This window comes from Argiope bruennichi, chromosome 10 (genome assembly GCF_947563725.1).
Source record: "Argiope bruennichi chromosome 10, qqArgBrue1.1, whole genome shotgun sequence".
Lineage (NCBI taxonomy): Eukaryota > Metazoa > Arthropoda > Arachnida > Araneae > Araneidae > Argiope > Argiope bruennichi.
In genome coordinates, this window is record NC_079160.1 from 28,636,644 (window position 1) to 28,659,052 (window position 22,409).

The window sequence follows — 22,409 nt, forward strand, 5'->3', positions numbered from 1 at the left end:
TATAAATCGACAGAAAATCAACCTTTTGACGGATCTGGCTCCAAATCTGGAAGACATCTTTATTTTAGATGTTAGATATATGTATCAAATTTTATCCATCTAGCTATCTTCGTTTTGTAATTATATAAGAGGTTGCATTTGGCCGGCTGGATAGACAGACTTCCTCTGAATTGATTTAGTTCAAAATTTGATAGAAATCTACTATTTGGTGTAATGACCCTATACCAAATGAAGTCTTAGCTATGATACAGGCAAACTGACCGACCGAGGGATATACAGATTGACGTAATACCAACACGTGTTTTACGAACTCCGAGAGGTCCAAAACATGGACATTCATAAAAATTTTGTGTTCGAATTTTTTTTTTTGATGATAAGATATACGAGAAATATATTATTGCGCGCGCACACACACACACACACACACAAACACACACACACATTCTACATATAATGCATATTACATGCGCTTCTTCCATTAGAGTGTCCCAAAAGTTTCTCATCGCGATATGAATGGCCTTATCTGGCTCTGCTTGTGCAAACATGCAGACTTATCTATTAGCCGGCTATGTCACCGGTTTCAGTCGTACCGGAGCTCTTTTACAGTGTGTTTCGTTTGTGCCACAGTCTTTTTTAAGACTTTCGTCCACAGCGTTAAACATGCGTAGCGAAAGGCGACATTTGCGGCATGTTATGCTTCATTGTTTCAAAAAAGGTGACAGTGTAAAGAATACTGTCGACTTGAATTTTATATGAAAATGTGCCTAGAAAACGCACTTGATGTAAATACAATAGGCCTTCCATTGTCGCAAAGTCAGGACTACACTCCCAAAAAGTTCTTTTGTCCATTTAATGGGATTGGAAAGGCATAATTTTCTACGAGTTCCTTCCTCAAGGTGAAACAATAAATTCTACGAAATACTGTCATCAATTGGATCAATTAAAAACTGCCATAGCAAAATAATAATAAAAAAAATTGCCAGAATTAATGAACAGACGAGAGGTTGTTTTTCATCATGACAACGCAAGACCACATATTGCATTTGTTGTAAGAGAGAATCTCCTACAGTTTGATAGGGATGTTTCACGCATCATGCATACCAGATCTAGCTCCATCTGATTATTACTTCTTTCTGTTCTTAAAAGTTCTCTTCAAGATAAGCGCTTTAAATCCATCAGCGAAGTAAAAGCGCACCTCGAGGATTATTTCTCCTTCAAAACACAACAATTTGGAAAGAAAGCATAATAAGGCTTCCTGATAGATGGAAGAAGGCAATAGAGCAAAAGGGTTCTTATATAACAAAATAAATACTATCTTAAACAGTAAATATTGTGTATTCATTTCATATTAGAAATAGGAAAGAAACTTATGGGACATCCTAATATATATAATATACTTCATATATGAGAAAGTATCAAGGGCCTGAATTGTACATTAAAATTTTAAAGAATTATCTGCTTCAAAAATGAATCTTTTGATAGCCAAACAGGTATATTAAGAATCAGAATATAATGCCTAACTTAAAACTGTGTAAATGTCGAGATTTAGGGCACTAATACGAGATTGTGCGCATGATAAATCTTTTACCCGTGGGCTGTCCAATGTTAAAATAAATCCACTTCAAATCTCCCTTTATTATCCAATCTCGCGGTCGGTTAACTTTTCTATACCTCTCAAAAGCCCAGAGTCAGCCATTTTTCATCCATTGTATTCCAGCAGGCTGGGAAATTTCCGTTCTAATTCTTTAAGTTATAAAATATGGCATCTCTAGCCTTTGCCGCCTTACTTTCATTTTAGCGTGGTTGGTGTGTCCAAACGAGTTTGAGCTTCGTAGTTTTAAAACAAAGGCATAGTATATCTTATTTTTTTATTCTAAATTTCCATCTTATGCACTCAAAAATGCTCACTTGAAATCTTTTTTTAAGTTGAAAGCATACCCCTCCCCCCTTTTTCGTCAAATACAAAGAGGAAGAACTGTAATTCTTAAAAAAAAGTTCAAAAATCGAGATTTTCATGAATTTTTAAGCGAGTCCGAAAAATATATTTTTACAATTATTTCTCTCTGTTAATTTCTCTCTGATAATTCAAAACTGATAGGAGATAACGAAATGAAATTTGGGTATGAAATATTTCCATCAAATTTGTATGTTTACCAAATTTTGAACAAAACTCAAACTTCTCTAGCTTTTCTAGTTGTCTACCCGAGTGCAAGTGAATACAATTCCTACAAAACGCAAAGAGCTAGAAAAATTTATTTAGTTACAAAATTTCGACTGTTTAAGTGTCTATTCCCTTCAAATTTTGAGCTCTATCCATGAAAGGGTTGGCAGTCTGTCGGTTTATACATTTGAACGCATATAAACGCGATAACAGTAAAAGCAATTATTTAGGTAAATTATATTTGGTATTTGGTGTTCTAGTTTTATGACATATTTACGTTTTTATTTTTCCCAGATGCGTACATATTTTTCTAGTATTTGTGTATATGTTTTCCAGATGTCTGCGTATATTGTTTTCCGATAACTACTTATATATTTTTTGATGTATTGTGTATATATTTTAGGTGTTCTGCTTAAGCAGACGGTTTTGAGGCTCGAATAGCCTGGTTGGTAGGGCGTTGGATTCACGTCCCCTGGGTTGCGAGTTCGAACCTCGCCGGCCGAAGACTCTCCGTGTGTGTGGTGGCTGCTGCACGTATAAATTTGTCGTGATCACAAAGTCCTCCATGTTGAGAGTAATACCACATTTAGTACTGGATCAGGGTGATCCTTCTCTGATTCAGGTCTAAATTACGATCTGCGGATGAGTGAATGAAATGCATGAATAAAGTCTTCCCCGTAAAAAAGGGTTGTAGCGTGTGTGTAGCTAAGTCGTACTCTTGGCCTTAGATGGCGCTACTGAAAAAACAGGATACGCACCTTTCGCTTAAAATCACTGATTTCAAGTCAGTGGGCTTGTCTATCAAAAGTGCCATTACAAACAACAACAACATATGTTATGTTGTTTAAGTTACTAAATGAACCTCTGAATAAGTCTCTAAACTTTTATATAGTAGTATATAAGTAATATAGATAAAGTATAATAATGATCAAAAAAAATTCAAATTGGAGATTTTGACGAATCTCCACGTTTAAGACTTTCCTGAGTTCGAAAAACACGCTTTTGCAAAATGTACGTCCGTCTATCTATCTGTAACAAAGATAAATCAAAAACAATATGATCTAGTTGGATTAAATTATATATATGGTTTTTCTACCAAATTTGCAGATTTCTATCAAATTTTGTGCAAAATCCCCTCAGAGGAAATCTGCCTGCCTGGATATTCAAATACAATTTATTGTGATAACTACAAAATGAGAAAACCTGTATACATAAAATTCGATACACGGTATTAAAATCCATAGTCCAGACAATTATCAAATTTTGAGCGAAAGCCAACTAGGAATTGTCCCTCTTTTGATTGTCATTTTAGAGATATAACTCAAGGACACAATGGCTTAAATGTATCAAATTTGGTATGTCATTTTGTGATTACAAGTATAGTTTTTTTGTTTCAATCGATTTGATAAAACGCGTCTAAAACACAAATTGGTTTTCGGATAGTATTAACCGAATGCCAGGGATTAATCGCCAAATAACTCGCCAAAGAAAAGAGAGATTCGATTTAGATGCTGAATTTAAGCCAAATGTTAATATTTCATAACTATTGTATGCCATTGCTATTCAAGGGGTTCTTTGGGATAAACACCTTCACTAGAGATCATGGGACAGAGTTTTGGGGGGAGGGCAAATCCTATTGGTTTATACATAGTAATTTATTCAATTTTCTCTATTAATTTTTATTATTTATCGGTTAATATCTATTAATTTTTATTCTAAAATGTCGGTAGCCCGTCAGCCGCTGTTAAAATTAAAATAACAGCGTTGCCCGAGGAACACCACGTGGAGGTCGGCTACCAGAGTTCCTCGAGGGCTGTCCCCAAACACCCCGATGACTACATTCTGGGACAGCCCCGGGAGGTCAATAGGACCCCCCTCGCTCATGCCTAAGTTTATACATTCCATCTGCTGATCATGAAGTAGGACTATTTGGAAATATGTTTGCAGTTCATTGATATACACTACTTGATTTAACAGCTTTAGAGGATTTTTTTTAAGTATCTTTTAGTGACAGATAAAATGTTTTTTGGAATAATAAATCCAGTAGTTATGTTGCTCCTTTTGAATATAAATTAGATTGTACAACTGTCTCTTCTGAAAACAATTAGATAATTAGATTGAATCCCAAAGCTTGGATGTGTGGAGAAGATGAGGCGTGGAAATGGATTGATCTTCAGTTCTTGTATAAAAAATATCTTTTGAATTTATATAAACGCAATTGATTTCCTTTTACATTGCTTCTTACTAAATTTATCTTCTTCTGGTTAATTGATTGTCAGATACAGTATCCTTTTGATCAATTGAATGTTCATCTAATAGTTCATATCTTATTTCGAGTCCTTAGAATGATTCAGCAGAATTTGGTTATTGTATTTAAATCGAGTCATCATATATTTTCTTCAAATCAACTATGGGTTGCTAAAATTTTCATTTTATCGACAAATTTATTAAATAATACTTTCTACGATGATATTATTATCATGAATTCTTTATTCTCTTTCTTATAATTCCGAATCATTAGGATCATTAGACATTGTATTATAGAATTATCACAGACTGTAAAGTGGACAAAGAATATCACATCAAAAATGCTCTGTGACTTTGTGTATTTCAGTGCACTATTTTTTTTTTAATTTTTAATTCTTCTTTCTTTATTGGAGAATTTTTAAAACCAATGTCTGTATCGAAATGACTTCCGATTCGAAGCAATTTGATATGTCTCTACGTTCAACAAGTGTATAAATTCTTTATTGGTGAATTTTCTGGCTTTTCTTTAGTCCAAAATCCATTTTGATTCACGTTCTATTTTGAGCACTGTTAATAGCAATAGGAATTGGTATTTATGTTTAAAATAATGTAAAATTATTATGAAATCGCAGAATTCTCGTCTTCATTTCTGCATTGTGATTCTTTTCCATACTATTCAAAGGTATTCTTCTAATGCTCTTCGTTCATTAAATATTTAAGAAAAATCAATATGCATACTTGAGATATTTCTTCATTTTTTTAGATATAATTGATTGGTTATTTTATTGAAAAAAATGCTATTTCAAAATGTTGATACAGAGATGGTCCAGCACACAGCAAATATTGGCAAGAGGAATCTTTTAAATTATTTGAATGACGAAAAGAGCTTTAAAAAAATTTACGATATAATCATGACTTAAAATCTGAATGCAGGCGTAAGTGTTTTATTGTCTTTAATACTATGGTTCAGTTTGAAGATGTTATAAAATATTTTACTATTTGTTTGCTGGAGTCTCATTCATTCTCTATCTTGAAATATGTAAATTAGATAGTACACTTGTAACGGGGAATTGGAGGCTCACCGAAAGCAATGCGAATTTCGTTCTCGCGGTCGAGCCTCCCCCGTTCCATGGAGTAATACATCATGATCAGATACTGTTTTGCAGTTGCAAGGTCGAAGTCTACCTCGTTGGGTTTTTCAATATCATCACCAAAATCATAGGTTGCAGTTGGTTTTTCTGCTTTAGCAGACTTGAAAACGGAAGCTCTGAAATGGAATAAACAGCAAATGAGTGCATTCTAGTTGTCTTAAATTTTATTATAATCTAATTAAACTATTATAACCTAAAAAATTATAACCATTAAAATTATTATAATCTAATTAAACTATTATAACCTAAAAATTATAACCATTAAAATTATTATAATCTAATTTAGACACTATTTTAAACTTCGTCAATACAACGTTCAGAAATAAGACAGCAGTTAATGAAATTCTTTATTTAGATAGTAATTATTATTATGTAGTGAATACAATTAAAGTTTTTATTATGTTGTGTCATTTATGCTAAAAATCAGTATATCTGCAAATTGAAAGTGGAATTTTAAATCACAAGTAGTATAATGTTTGTTTAGTGAAATTAAAACACAGAAGACAGATTAATAAACAGTCATGTTAGATTATTAACTCGTTAACATAGTTACTTAAATTAGTATATATTTGTACAATGATATTAATTTTTTCAATTTTCAAGACAGAAATTAAAACTTTATGTAAATAATATCATTTGAATACCGTAATATTTTTAAACATAAATTTTTTCCGAAACAAAAAGAATAATTTTGTGTACTTACAATGCTCTCCGAATTCGCTTCAGTAGTTTAGGTGCCATCACAATCCAAAGTGGTTTTTCGGTACAAAAATCGCAATAAAATAACGAAATATCAAAATAATCGCAGTGAAATTCACAAGATGCTTTAGCGTCAGTGTCTTTTCACCAAATGGGCAGAAACATTGTTGATTTCGGCCAAAGAATATCATTCCATTGTTAGGGTAACAGTTATCATCATTATTTTAGTTAGTTGTTTGTTTCATTTTAAGAATGATTTGTTGCAACAATGTTTAATTGCATTGTTTCATACAATACCACTCGATTCTTTCTAACATTGTTTATTTACTATATATTTTTTATTTATTCATGGAAAAAAATAATGCAGTATTTTTAAATATTTATAACTATCCTAATTCAATATAATTGACAGAAACCACTATAATTCGGGGTAAATCACATAAAAATTATAATAACGCTTCAATTTCGTTTATAATTCAATATTTTATTTATTTAAATGAAAATCTGGACAAATATATCCTACAGTTGCATAAATAACTGATCGCCAAAGATAATCAAATAATTATTTTTAGCATAGTTTTACGGATTTTCCTTTCGTCTGTATGATTTGATTTTAACTCTAATAAAAAAAGTAAACTTGTTAACATTGAACTGAAAATATGAAATTATACAAAAAGTATTAAAATCTCTAGAAAATCTCGATTGTTGAATGGTTTTTGGTAGAAATGAATGTATGGAGAGTTACTTTAATCGCAGTAATAATGCATTTTAATTTTAATGAAGGTTAAGAAACGAAACTTTGTTTGATTTTCATTCGGACTCAGATTCTATCGAGTATAAATTAGAGTACAAACCATGTTTTCATGTTTACGTCCGATTGTCCATATTTCTAAATTAAAGATTATTTTATACTTCTTAGTGTACTATTAGATTCATTTCTTACAACGAATATTTTATTTTCATTTTTTATTTAATCGTTAATATTATAAGTAATAATATACGATAACATAGTTTATTCTATTTTTGTTTGAAATATTACGTATCATTGAAATGAATTATCTGAAACTTAGTACAATGTTTGTGATATTGAAATCTTAATGAATTATACTCGCAATTATAATTAAATTCATTACATTTTAGAATATCCCTGAATCGTCTGTAACATACATCAGCACAAAATCATTTGGACAGGTCTCCTTGAAAGTTTTTCGCATATTTCCTATAGAATCTGTTATCCTTTTTCTCTCCTAGCATAGAAGTAAAACTTTGATAAGGCCGTAAATACCGCAAGTATTCAAAGCTTTGTTTTCAAAATCACACGCATAAGAATTTTATGCTTCTTAGAAGAAAATAAAGGAAATTTAATATACATTTTATTCTTCTTTTACTTGCCTGATTGAAATGAAACAGTCGATGGAGATTAAATCATATCGAATTTCGTTCTTAAGTCGTTCCGTTTCTTTATTGTCGCCGTTACATGCAGGAAAAAATGTTAAAAATGAAAAAAAAAAAAATGAAAAAAAAAACTGATCGAATTTGGTACAGAATTTTATAAAACTCTGCACCTCGTATGTTAAATGTGTTTCAAATTTTATTTGTCAGACTCTAAAGGTTTTGCTCTTAACAAGCTCATCCACAACCGACAGACATTTTGTGCAAGGATATCGTACAAAATTTAATAAAAATCTCTAGATTTTGGTGCAAACATTACTTACCAGATTTCACCTAACAAGTGTTTCATTTCATTCTCAAAGCATTTTTTAGTAGCTATGTTCATAGACAGAGAGCTATACCAGTAGATAGGCATTATTCATGTAATATGTTTCTACGAATTTAAGAAGATATGAAACTCTGAAAAATCATTTAAATCCTGAGGTCGTAATTTTTAACGATTATCGGACCTCCACTTAGTATATATCATATACGAGATATTAAAAATACCTTTTACGTTTAGCAATGGTTGAAAATTCGATCAGAAAAATTAGAAACAAAAGTAATCAGCTAAATGAAAAAGAAATAAAGAAACAGATTAAATAAATATTTATAAAAACAAAAGAAATGTATTGAATATTATTTAAATTTTTGCCATACATTCCATGCTTCCGATTCCAACTACCCGCTAGTGTAGGATATTCGATGATCGATATCAGATTGAACGTCCTTAAGTAGAGGTTTGAACCATGTCTTTAATATTCTATTACCTCCATGTAAAAGTATATACTGATCTTAGTAGCAAAATGTTAATAATTTAATGCGTTCAAAGGCTTTCCGTCCGTTTTGCCATCCAAGTAAAAGCAACACTTCAAAAGCTATATCGATGAAATTTAGTATACACGTTTAAGATTTAAAGTGAAGCATCATCAAAGCTTTTCAGTTACTATGTATGCTCCGTCTGTATTTACCCAACACAATCCCCTCAGGGGCTCACCTACTATAGGTGAGTACGGGTGTCCCAATCCCGAGGTACCCAGAGATATATACTCCCTTTACGTTTCCACTTCCCTACGCCTTCTGCTGTGTTTTTCCTTCACTCGACGGCAAGCGAGGGAGCTCTCCATGAGAAGCTGTCGCCGCTCTGTTTGCTTCTTGCTTCTCATGGACAGCCAAAAACCCCACGTGTTGACCGTGCGTGGCAATCCATTAGACGGGTGGTGCACTGTTGGGCCCCAGTGTATCAATTCGGTCGGTAGCTAACCACCAGAGTAGTTAGTCTGCTAGGGATCAAGCGAAGGGGTCACCTTCTGGGGCTCTGCGTTAAGGGTGGTAGACGTTCCTGGAAGTGGCCCTTAGCGTATAGGTTCCGATTAGCATCAAGGTAAGCGCCGATCCTGGGGATGCCTAGAGCCGGTGGCTGCCTTCCCTTGTTGGGCTCCGTGGTGGGCGGTGCCGTCGAAACCCGAATATGAATTGCACTTTGCATGGGTCTTTTCGAAACTTATTTGTCCGGATATTCAATTACTGAAAATACTCCTTTTATCATCTTATATACTGACAAAACCTTCCATAAAGTCTCGCCTTTTCTCATTCAGAAACTTATTGCCTCAACCATTGAAGAAGTCAAAGATACTAAGAAACTTACATCTGGAGATTTATTGATTGAAGCAGCTAAAAAATCACAAATATCTGTACTTAAAAATTTGAAGTATTTAGGAGAATTTCCTGTGGAAACGTATGCTCATAAATCCTTGAACTATTGCCGTGGTGTTATTTCCGAACTTGATCTCGAATCTGTTTCAGAGTCTGAACATGTAACTGAGCTAAAAAGCCAAAAAGTTTGTGAATCCCGCCGAATAAAAATAAAACGTAATGGTCAACTAATTTCAACAAAGCACATAATCTTAACTTTTTGTACTCCTCAGCTTCCGAAAACTATTTTTGCTGGCTATGCACGATATAAGGTTCGCCCTTATATTCCTACTCCTTTACGATGTTTTAACTGTCAGAGGTTCGGCCATTCAAAAAACGCTTGTCGAGGTAAACAGACTTGTTCCCGCTGTGCATCATTCGGACATTCCAGTACAGAATGTAATGCAGATCCCAAATGTATCAATTGTGATAAAACTCATACCGCAGATTCCAAGGAGTGCAATAAGTGGAAAATGGAAAAGAAAATTCAAGAGCTCAAAGTAACTAAACATTTATCGTATTCTGAGGCAAGGAAACTTGTGTATCCCCAACCTTCTAATACATCAGCTTCATTACCATACTCACAAGTAGTCAAAAATACCATTTCTGGTTGTACCCAGACAGATGAAAAATTAACTCGAGTTGTTTGTCCTCCTCTTACAAAGATACAACCCTTAACAACTAATAAATCGCAGCAAGATACTAATCCATGTACTCCCGTTATGGCTCAAAACCTTCCTTCACGAACTTCAAAGAATCTTAAGAAAAAAGGAAAATCAAAATATGAAGTGAGAACTAAAAAAACGGAAAGTAAAATGTCTCCAGTTTGCAAAGAAACAAACCTTTCAAAACTAGCACCATTTGGTGGAACTGATGTTCCTCAACCAACTGGTGAAACTACTAATGTCCCATCCAGTGAAATACCACAAGACTTGTATAAATTTAAAACTGTTACATATAAGAAAAAAATATAAAAAAGATCACAATTCTGAAAATATATCGAATTCTAAATTCTGGAAGACTTCACCTCGACAAGTCTCCCAATCTATGCCAGTATCTAATTTTAGCTCTTCGCAGACCATAAATTCGAAATCTGCTGATAAAATGGATGAAACCAACTCTGAGATTGAAACCATATCCACAGATAAGTCCAATCAAAATACTGACACCGAAATAGAATCGGATAATACTATTGAATACAACCCTCACGAAACAATTGATGAAACTCCACCTGCTCCAGAACCTTCTACCGATTTCACCGCAGTTGATAAAACTGTTTTTAGACATAGTCCTCAAAAATGTACGGTTCAATGGGTTGATCTTAAAAAACTTTACAATGAATCTTCAAATACATCTATTCATAAGAAATACATAAAAAAACATCGAATAAAAAGATTACAATGATTTTTTTTACTTGATTTTGTAATATACTGTATCTGTTTTAATGTTATGAGATTTGCATTTTCACGTTTTAAATTACATTGATATTTTAATCTTTTATCATTTCTGGAAAATTTTCTTTTCTGGGATATAATTTGCATTTTTAAGAATACTGATACTATTCATTAATTATCTTTCATTTTATCACGAGAATTTGTAATTTTAAATTGTATGTCTGAATTGTACTTGACATATTTTTTAATACCATATGTCTAGAGCAGTATAGTGTTTATCTACCATAAGCTTGGCGCAGCATAGCCAAACATGGCTCTTGCGCCAGAAAAATCCAACCAACCGTTAAAAAAGAAGCTGTGCATGTAGGCGCCTCTTATAACTTTAAATGAGAAATTCTTGTATATAATATATAAATTTATTTATTTTGTGCATCTTGGAAACGACTCTAATGATTTGGATCAAATTTTATATTTGTATAAGGTTTTGCTTTACAAGTTAAGGTTACCTTGCTATGTAGGTGTGTTTCTTGAAAAAAAAACCGCAAATTTTAAACAAACAAACAAAAAAAACTCCAATTTCTTATAACTAATTATTGGAATAAGTATATTCAACTTCCTCTTCGAAATATGGGCAGTGCAGTAGAATGGTCAGAACAACATGAATGGAGTGTGTGTTGAGGGGTCTCGATTCGAGACACACGTTTTGCTTTATTTTTTATTTATATTTAATAATTTTGCTTTTTTTTACGTTTATCTATATAGGTGTCTTTCCTGAAAACAAATCGCAATTTTACACACAAGTGTAAAAAAAAAAAAAAAAAAAATTTATTACTAACTGTTACAGCTTTTTTCTATCTACTCTCGTGCTGACAATGTCACGTAGAGCTGCCTCGGGCCCGATTTCAACTGGTAAAACTCACTGTAAGTTCAAAAATATAAGTAGCGATGGATAAACTGTAAAATGAATACTGTAATAAAGCAGATTGTTTCAAATAATAAGTAATGATAGATAAACTGTAAAATGAATACTGTAATAAAGCAGATTGTTTCGAATAATAAGTAATGATAGATAAACTGTAAAATGAATACTGTAATAAAGCAGATTGTTTCGAATAATAAGTAATGATAGATAAATTGTAAAATGAATACTGTAATAAAGCAGATTGTTTCGAATAATAAGTAATGATAGATAAACTGTAAAATGAATACTGTAATAAAGCAGATTGTTTCGAATAATAAGTAATGACAGATAAACTGTAAAATGAATACTGTAATAAAGCAGATTGTTTCGAATAATAAGTAATGATAGATAAACTGTAAAATGAATACTGTAATAAAGCAGATTGTTTCGAATAATAAGTAATGATAGATAAACTGTAAAATGAATACTATAATAAAGCAGATTGTTTCGAATAATAAGTAATGATAGATAAACTGTAAAATGAATACTGTAATAAAGCAGATTGTTTCGAATAATAAGTAATGATAGATAAACTGTAAAATGAATACTATAATAAAGCAGATTGTTTCGAATAAACTCAGTGCATTCATGTTTTTTTATTTATTTAAATGACCAATTCATATGTAGGTAAGATTGAAAAATATTCATATGTAATAAGTATGTCAATCGTATCTAAATATTTTCTCAAAAAAATTACAAAAAAAAAAAATAATCGCCTAGAGTAGTTCGGTTTTTCAAATAATTTCCAATAAAGTGATAAAATATTTTACCTTTTCGACACATTTTTAATGATTTTTTCCGAAGCTGGGTTTTAAGACATGCGTTTAATTAAAAACAAAAATAAATCACTGTACCATATGAATCTGACTTAAATTTGAAATAAATGTAGATTAAGTTCCTTATATCAAAACTGATTACAATGAAATAGGCTCATTAGTCGATTCATAATCGATTCATTCTCAATCGATTCCCTCATTCATAATCGATTTTAATAATTGCTATAATATACTAGCCGCCTTTGGCGACCAGCCAGTTCGCTAATCTTAATGTTCGTTAAAATTTTAATAATTAAATATTTTATGCAATTCCAACTTTAATAGATTCTTCATCAAAATATTTTAAAACTTCAAATTTTGATAGTCATATAATTCTCTCATAATATTATAAACGCCTTCAGTCATAACGTAATATGTATCTCTCTAATTTTCTGTTAGTTCCCGTTAGAATTTATACTATAAATTAAAGTGGAAAGGAATAATCTGCAATTAATATAAAAATATTTTTTACTGAAACAAAGTATTTTTTTGTAATATGATTACTGAAAACAGTCATTGAGCGTTTAAACTTTATGGGCACTAAAGAATATCTTTCCTAATTTATGTAATATTTCAAGAATTTGTCAACAAAATATTCTCAGATTCATTATGACCAGAACGATTCATTAACAATGTTTAATTTTAAATGCATCAAACATTAAGAAAATAAATAGAATCGTTTCAAATAATCAGCCAAAAAATCTTAAGCCTAGCCTCATGACTGTTGGGAAAAAAAAAAACTGAAGCCGTACTCATTTGGCGGTGGGGAAAATGAAAAGATTTTTTTGGCGGGAAAGTTAGTTTTTAATTAATAATTAAAATTCTAACTAAAAATTCAAAAAAAGGGCTATCCTATCTTTTAAGTTAGATCAAACTGCACACGGTGTGCAAATTTGATTAAAATCGGTTAAGTAGTTTAGGAGTCCATCGCGGACAAACAACGTGACACGTAATTTATATATATTAAGATTATATCCCACTATTTACAGCATTTTGCACCATATTTGTATGTTATTATGACGTAAAAAATTTTATTTTCGAAAATAATTATTTATCATTTGAATTTCGATACCAATTATTAATAATGTGAGTTTCCAAACAATTATTAATATTTCGCATTTTAAAATTAAGTATTTACCATTTAAATTTCGGAAATAATTAAATAACAAAAATCTAAGATATTCCATTCTTTGATTATAAGTATTCTTTTTAGAATGCACTGAATCTTTATCAGAAAGAAATTTTATATCTGTGCATACATTTTCGTTTCTTATTTATACGGAACAAAATTTTAAAAGATTTAGAACTTTTGCTGTATATTTGTGAATTTAGATATTTGCAGCATTCTTTCTACAGATACAAAGGCTAATCTATCCATGTAATTTTAAGTTTCTAACCAAAAAGCAAATGAAAAATTAAGTTTCTGCCGGAAGCTTTTAAAGTTCGAAATAACAAACGAAAAGAAAGATCTTTTTCCAATATCTTTCTCAAATAGCCGAGGAAATAAGTTGACAAGTTAAAAACCCAGATAATAAACCTCTTCTGTCCATTCGAAGCCCTTGATCACGTCCGCGTTCTTTTATCTTTTAGTCTTTTGCGTCGGTTTCATTTATTTATATCTCCATTAGTATTCTTCAGACGAACTGAAGTGAATGGAAACAGAACATCACGCTCGAATTGAGGCAGACAGATAATGAATACGAATCTCACCGATAGATGGCGTTCTCGTTTTTGTTTTACTGTTGCCAGTTCCTTGAGCAATAAATACGTGATGAGTTGCAATTAGTTTCTCGTGGAAGGGAGAGGATTGAGAAAGCTTTTAGCATTCGAAAGCGGCAGTGATTAATTCTCTGGTTAATAAGAAATCTTTTGATAACTGTATCATGGAAGACTGTGAAATGAGTTCCGATTTTATTTTCGTCGTCTTCCGACTTTTTTTCATTTTGCCTTGGAGGCTTATTAGGAAAAACGTTGAAAGAAATCGCGAAGTTTTTATCTATGGTGGAAGTGTAATTAGGTTCTTTTTTTCTTCTTCAGTAACTTGTAAGAATTTGAAGGATGTTACTAATGGAGAAACATTAAATAATTTTTCTGATGTGTGAAAAAATAATATAGTATTGCGCCGTTTCATATACCAAAATTTACGAATTATGCATTGCATCCATAGGTTTATTTCACATACTTAAACATTGCAAGATAGGGACAAAACTAATCACAGCCAAACAAGCAAAAACTAATTTATATGTGCAGAAATGCACTATTTCATAAAAAAATGAACATCACTTTTAGTTCCTACCAATATCTTTGCAAATACTCAAGAAAGTGTACGATTGTGCTATAAAGGCAATATATCCTTGAATCATTGTACAGAAGATTACCTGTATTTAGAATATGTAAAATACTAAGTATGTTGAATACTATGTATTTATATTTACGCACTAATAATAGTACCTTCAGTTGTTAATAGTGCATGTGTTGTGACTTATGACATTTTACAAGCCCGCTGACAGTTATCTGTCAGCGATTTCAGCCAAATGAGCGTCTCTTGTTTTTACAGTAGCGCCAACTAAGGCCAATAGTACGACTTAGCTACTCACGCGTCACAACTCTTTTTACGGGGAGGACTTCATTTATTCATTTCAATCACTCATCCACAGATCGTAATTTAGACCTGAATCAGAGAATAATTTCCTCTGAATAAGTGGTATTACTCTCTATAGTGAGGAATTTGTGGCCACGAAAGATTTATACGTGCTCCAGCCACCACATACACGGAGAGTCTTCGGCCGGCGGGGTTCGAACTCACAACCGAAGAGATGCCAGTCCAACGCCCTACTAACCTGGTAATAGTGTATAAAAATAGAATCAAAATTTTATTTCAGTTCCCATATATTTAAATCCATTAATAATCTATCACGATTCCTATCAGAACGTTTAGTTTTAAAAAAATGCAGGAAAAAAGGGCATGGTTCGTTTCGTACAGGGAGAAATTTTCTCAAAGTACTTATTTTGAACTCAGATCCGATTTCTGCAGTTTTATTCACCCAAGGGAAAAAAAGTGCCATCGAATATAGAGCCGAAGATGTTAGAAGCAGGTTTTAAAAAGCTCTTCCACAGTGGGAAAAATCTGGTAAAATAAATAAATTGTGAATTTTAACTCAATGTAAATATAAATGTTGCGTCATAAAATTAAAGAACTCAAAATTCTGTGCAAGAAACTTTTTTTTTCATACATAAATACGAAATTAGCAATCCTACATGCGTATTTACTTTATTTTTACAACATTCTAAAAATCTGTACATCAAGATTCTTGCTAAAAATATGGCCAATTTCTGTTGTTCTTATGATATGATTTCTAAAATTTCTGCAGACCTTCAGCCGTCATTGTTTTTAAACCTCTAAACCACTCCTCGTTCAAAAATTTATATATCGCTCATGTTAACTGTGAACAAAATGATTCAAGTATTTTGATCGGATTTGTTTGAGATAATAATATGCTGTAGGGGAGGGGGATAAAAGTCTCGACCGAGTTCGCAGATAGACCAACCATCTGGAAAGAAATGTAAATAGTGTTGTGGCGAGTTGAAATTTTTATTTCGCCATTGCTCCTTTAGGATAGCAATTAGAATGATAATTTTTAAAGAAAATGAATTATTAATTCAGGATAACGAACAACTTTTATGGTGAAGCTTTTCGATGGCTGTAATTGCTTAGAAGTTAGAGAAAAAAGTAATTATCGACCTCTAACTTCGACTGCTTTTTGACCTAAATATAGACAATTCCTTCGATAGCTTTCATCAATTGTAATCTCTTCCATCCTTTTACATTCTCATGACATCAATTCTTACGAAATTAGAAGCGGAAATTCCGAAGGAGAGTGATTCTTATATCTCCTAATAAAAGGAATCGGCATTCTTCTTCTGGCTTTATGACAAGAATTTTCAGTGAATTTTTTTTTTTACTTTCTCTTATACATAGTATAGAGAAAATATAGAACTCGAGGTTTTGACGAATCTCCACGTTTTAAACCTCTCTGAGTTCGAAAAACACATTTTTGGAAAATGTCCGTCTGTGTGTGACAAAAATAACTCAAAAATACATTGAACTAGACAGTTGAAATTTGGTATGCTGTCTTTGCACTAAAGCTGTAGATTTCTATCAACTTTTGAGTAAAATCTGTTCAGAGAAAATTCGTCTATCTGACTGTTCAAATATTGTCACGTAGATACTTTAGTATGGAACTCAATGACACACACAAGAAGTAGATCTAAACCAATTTATTAACTGAACTCTGAAATGAGAACACAGTGACTGACAGATCTTCTGCTTTTATGCTAGCAGGGAAAGTTCCAGAACACTTATCTGGTAAACTAAAGAAAGGTCCAGAATCTTCTGGAACATGAAATAAAGGAATTAAATATTTACACAAACTGTGAATCGCATTGTCTCTAGCGGGATTCGAACTCAGAATTTCCTGATTATGAGATTAGTGCTATGACCATTCGGCCATGAAGAGTCGATTGCCTCTTTTCAATGTGGCAATATAACACGATAAGACAGAGAGAACAAATTCGGTACAAAGATTTAACATTTTGATAATTATCAAATTTTGACCCAAATCTAACAAAGGTGAGTGTCAATCTGTACTAAAAAAATGTGAACGCGATAGTTTAGAAAAGTAATAACTTAAATATTTGTTTATGAAATTTGGTATGGGATTTTGTGACTAAAAGTGCATTTTAGTATCAAATCTTTGTCTCAATCGGTTGAGAAAAACGTGTCTAAAGATCAAATTCCATTTTCGGATACTATTAACAGCCTGCTAAGGATTAATCGCCAAAAAACTCGCCAAAAATGACACGATAGATTCAATAAAAATGCTTTCAAGCCAAAATTACTATTTCGGAACCGCCAATGCTTTGCAAGGTGTTCTCATGCATGACAAGTTTATTAGAGAGTATGCGAGAAAGTTTTGAGGTGACCACACCTTCTGATTTTAACAATCAACAGAGGATATATAAATTTTGATAAATAAAAATATCACCTGCCAAGAAATATGACAAGTTGTCTAGTATTTAATTAAAATGATAAAAAATTTTAGATATAATTTCATTTTTTAAAAATTACTTGCATCAGGTCAAAAATTTAATTATCAAAGGCCTTATTTGGCAATGCAGTACCTTTCAGACGATTTCAGTTATACAGGTTGCCTCTATAATAAAGTATCGATTCTGTGTCTATACAGAAATTAGGAAAACAAAATAGTTTTGTCTTCCGAATATTTCAAACACGAAAGATAAAATTACCGAATATTTCAAACATAAATAAAATTAATTAAATTATTAAAAACAGATAATGTCTTTGAAGTGAATTATTTTTATTAATAAATGCATTCATGGGCAAAAATATTTCTACGATGCCTTATTTAACACCGAAGACAAAACAGTGGGCTTTTCCAAGGTGAAGGATATAGCCAATCACAGTTGTTTTTTCTGCTCTATTATTCTCCAAATGCTGTATGCTATTGCGGATGTCTGTTTTTCGGAATGAATGAAGGAATACTTCAAAATAATATTAATTTTGTATTTAATTTATATTCCATCATATTATGGACTATAAAAGTCATTTTATATATAATATTTTTAACGTTAAAACTACTTTTGTATGAAATATAATATATAAAATCTTTTTATCATCGAAAATATTTATCGTCTGTTTCTAATTAAGATCAGAATATGAATGAGAAAAAGATCTTTGAAAGCCAATCGATAGTAATTTTTCTACATTTGCTATGAATATTTTTTATGTTGTTTCTTATGGCACTTGCCATGGACAATCTCGCTGTCACGAAGATGCCCGCTGTCATTTTAAGCCAGTGGGGGAGTGTCTCTTGTTTTTATAGTAGCGCCAACTACAGCCAAGAGAACGACTTAGCTTCACACACGTCGCAACCCTTTTCACGGTGCGGACTTCATTCACACATATCATTCACTCATCCACAGATAGTCATTTAGACCTGAATCAGAGAACGATCACCCCTGATCCAGTACCCCCAGTGGTATTACTCTCGACATGAAGGACTTTGGGACCGCGCCAGATTTATACGCGCGTCAGTCACCAAGCACGCGAGGAATCTTCGGTCAGCGGAGTTCGAACTCGCAACCTAAGGGACGCGAATCCAACGCTCTACCAACCAGGCTATGCTGGCCGCAGTATTTTTTATTACCACTGCAAATTTTCTTCACAGTAATTTGTTCAAGTATTGCTAATTTTGTTCAAGTATAACAAAAATTGTCTTCATTTGAAAGATTAACTTAAGCTGTAGCACCTCTTTTTCCTCTTGAGCAGAGAGTGCCCCCTTGTGGAGTTTTACAGAAGACAAGCAGTTGAACGGCAGACCTGCATCCTGAGGTCGACTTTTTTCCCTATGCGCAACCCTTGCGCTAACGCCGAATCCTTTCTGCTGGAAACCGTGGAATCTCTCCACCATACTGTTTTCTTTAACCTAATTTTCTATGTGTGTCTGTAATAATAAGTGTTTGTAAATTTTGTAGTGTAGCTGTGTTTGTGGAAATTAAAAATAGTGTATTTAAAACTGGGCAGTTCCTTAGAAAATCATAACACACCCACTATAAAGCTTGGTTTCAAGTTTTAATGTTTCAAGTCTTAAATGTCTATTTAAAGACCATTATCAAAAAATCCTAATAAAAGATAAATTTTTTTTAAACTGCGGGAGTGGTTTTTCTAAAACTTTCTAGCATACCCTCTAATAAAGGCATAATCCCTGAAAATTCCTTGCTTTTCACTAGCCTACAATAATTATGTAATACTAACTTTTGGTGTAAATTTAAAATTTTTACTGAATCCATTATGTTATTCTTTTTTTCTTTTTTTTTTTGGCGATTAATCCCTACCGTGCAGTTAGTAATTTCTGAAAATCGAATTTGTGTTTTAGAACCTTTTTTCCCAACCGTTTAAATCAAATATTTGACATCAAACTACACTTGTAGTCACAAAATGCCATATCAAATTTGTTAAAGTGATATCTTATATAACGGCTGGGGATTCAGCCGTTTGATATTAGAGTACTGCAGTGGAAATGATGACAAATAAAAAGTCTCCAAAGATTGGGTCCGACAAAAGGAAAGGTTTAATTTAAACACAATTTATTAAGAGGAAATAAAATTAAACACATGATAACTATTTACAGATATGATGGAAAAACTTATAAATACATAGACGGTCATTACAGGACCTGAGACCAGCACCGAACCATATTACAAACATAATGATACGTATTTATATCATGTCTTTATTCTTATATTTGCATATTAGCTACGGTTACAGGGTTAACCCTTATGTTCATTTTGTATAGTATACCATACATACAACTTTATAAAAATATGCCGAAAATTCCGAACAAAATTTGATATATTTAAGTCCTTGCGCTTTTGAGTGATCACGTTTATGTTTCTGAAAGTACAGACCGACAGACAATCAACCCATTGTTGGATTTGGCTCAAAATTTTAAAGGTATCTACAAATTTGATATAATGACTACATATCAAGTTTCATCCATCCAGGTGAAAGAGCTTTTGACTTATTTTTCTCATAGGCAAACAGACGGACATTTTCCAAAAATGGTTTGTTTTTTTTAAACCTAGGGAGATCTAAAACGTGGAGAATCTCAAAATCTCGCTTTCGAATTTTTTGTCTATTAATATATTTTGCCTATACTATATATACGAGGAAGTTAAAAAAGGGGGGGGGCAATGTAAAATGTAGTGACAATGTTACATGAAACAGAAAGCCAAGACTCAAACCCACGATGAATGCAAAACCGCTAATCCACAATACCAAAAATGGCACTACACTATGCTCGATTTTTGGTTTCGAATTATTCACGAAATAAAGCCTTCAAATGATTGCTTCTCACATTACATAGCTGCATAAGTCCAAGTGTGTCCTGTAAAGACATGATCTTCGAGATTTGAAAGTTTCCTACTTAAATATCACCGCCTGGTGCACTTAATATTTACCGGAATAGATTCAGTACTCTTTCATTAATTTAGTAAATAAGGTGTCATCAGACGTAGGCTTTGTTATCCGATAAAATTTCAAAAGTGCAATATTTGATAGAAAAGACCTCTCGAGTTGCTTCGAAATAAGACACCAAATAACTAAAATTTTATTAAAAAAACCCTACAAATTGATCATTTTCTCCTAACTTGTGCGTTTTACCGCCATCTCTACCATATTATATTAAACATTTGCTTTTGCAATTTTAGTAATTACGCTATGTATTATCAATTCCATTACTATACATCTACTATAAAAAAGTATTTACATTGACAAAATTGTTTTTGGAAAATGTATGAATTGAAAATGAAGTAAGCTAGTTATTTTCGAAAATAACGCCCCCCCCCCAAAAAAAAGGGAAGGGAGAAAAACATTCAGGGGTGGTGGTCTCTCCAAAACTATCTCGCATGCCCTTTTTAATAAAATGGTCATGCTAGAGAACGCTTTATATGGCATTGGCGTACAATAGCTGCAAAATAATTTAGCATTTTTACAGAATCTTTTCGTATTACCATTGGCGAGTTTTTCGGCGATTATCCAAAAACAGAATTCATGTTTTAGACACTTTTTTCTCGTCCGAATGAAACAAAAATTTCACACGAAATTGAATTGCAGTTACAAAATCCATTACCGAATTTGATTGGTTTGATTACCAAAATTGATTTGGCCTTACGTTTGTGAATTATCATGAGGCAGTGAGTTTACATATTTCTGTAAGTACAAACTGACAGACGCTGATTCTTGTTCGGATTTGGCTCAAAATTTGGCTACATTACCGAACTCAGATCTGTGAACCGAATTTTATTTATCCAGCTCTCTTCGTTTTGTAATTATCATATTAACTTCGAACAACTGGACAGACGGACTTCTGATCAGAATTATTTAAGTTACTTAAAAAGAGGGGAAAATCTTTATTAATATTGATTAAATTGTTCTATGAATAATTCATCAACAGAATAATATATTTAAAATGTAGATTGCATTTTAGTATTGATTATGAGTGTGAAAATCCATGAGAAAATTCTAATTTCTTTTGATGAACAAGTGTCCTATTATTGTGTCGTCCTTAAGAAATCACACAGAAGCTTTCCGACATGACGGCACAACAATAAGAAAAGTGAGTTCCAAACACGAATTCAGAACATCCTCAGTTGCGATTTCAATTATTTTTTAATGGTTTTGCACTATCGGAAAATCAAATTAATTGACTTTTCAAAAGCCATTTTAACTTAATTCAACTTCAACTCGATGCCAAATAAATCCATGGGATGCTTCTAAGAAAATATTGTTCTGTTTTTGAGAAAAGAGCAGCTAAATAAAAGAGAGCCGCTTTCTTCGAGGAGTGATGAAAACAATGTAAGAGAATTGTTGTCGGAAGAAGGCAATTTATCCCTCCTCCTCCCGTGCTACCTGTGAAAAGGTCCCCCTGGCGCCACTTTGGGCTACCGGACGATGATTCATTGCTCCTGAAAGGAAAGGAGGTTGCTATATTTGGCGATTTATTGCTTTATATCAGTTTTTTGTAATTATGGCGTAATAAATTCGTATTCGGTTGTCTGATCATAAGTGAAGTTTGGAAGTTGAAAAGTCTCGATCACTTATTAACCATAAAGCTGTGAGATTGTGAAGAAATTAAAAAGTTGTCCATATGTCAGTGTGTACATTTGATAAAATGTTACTGAACGTTATGAGAGAGAAATTATTCTTTCGCGGCTTTAATTTGTGCATATTATGAGCCTCCTCTCATAATAACTGGGCAGTGTATTATAGTAGAC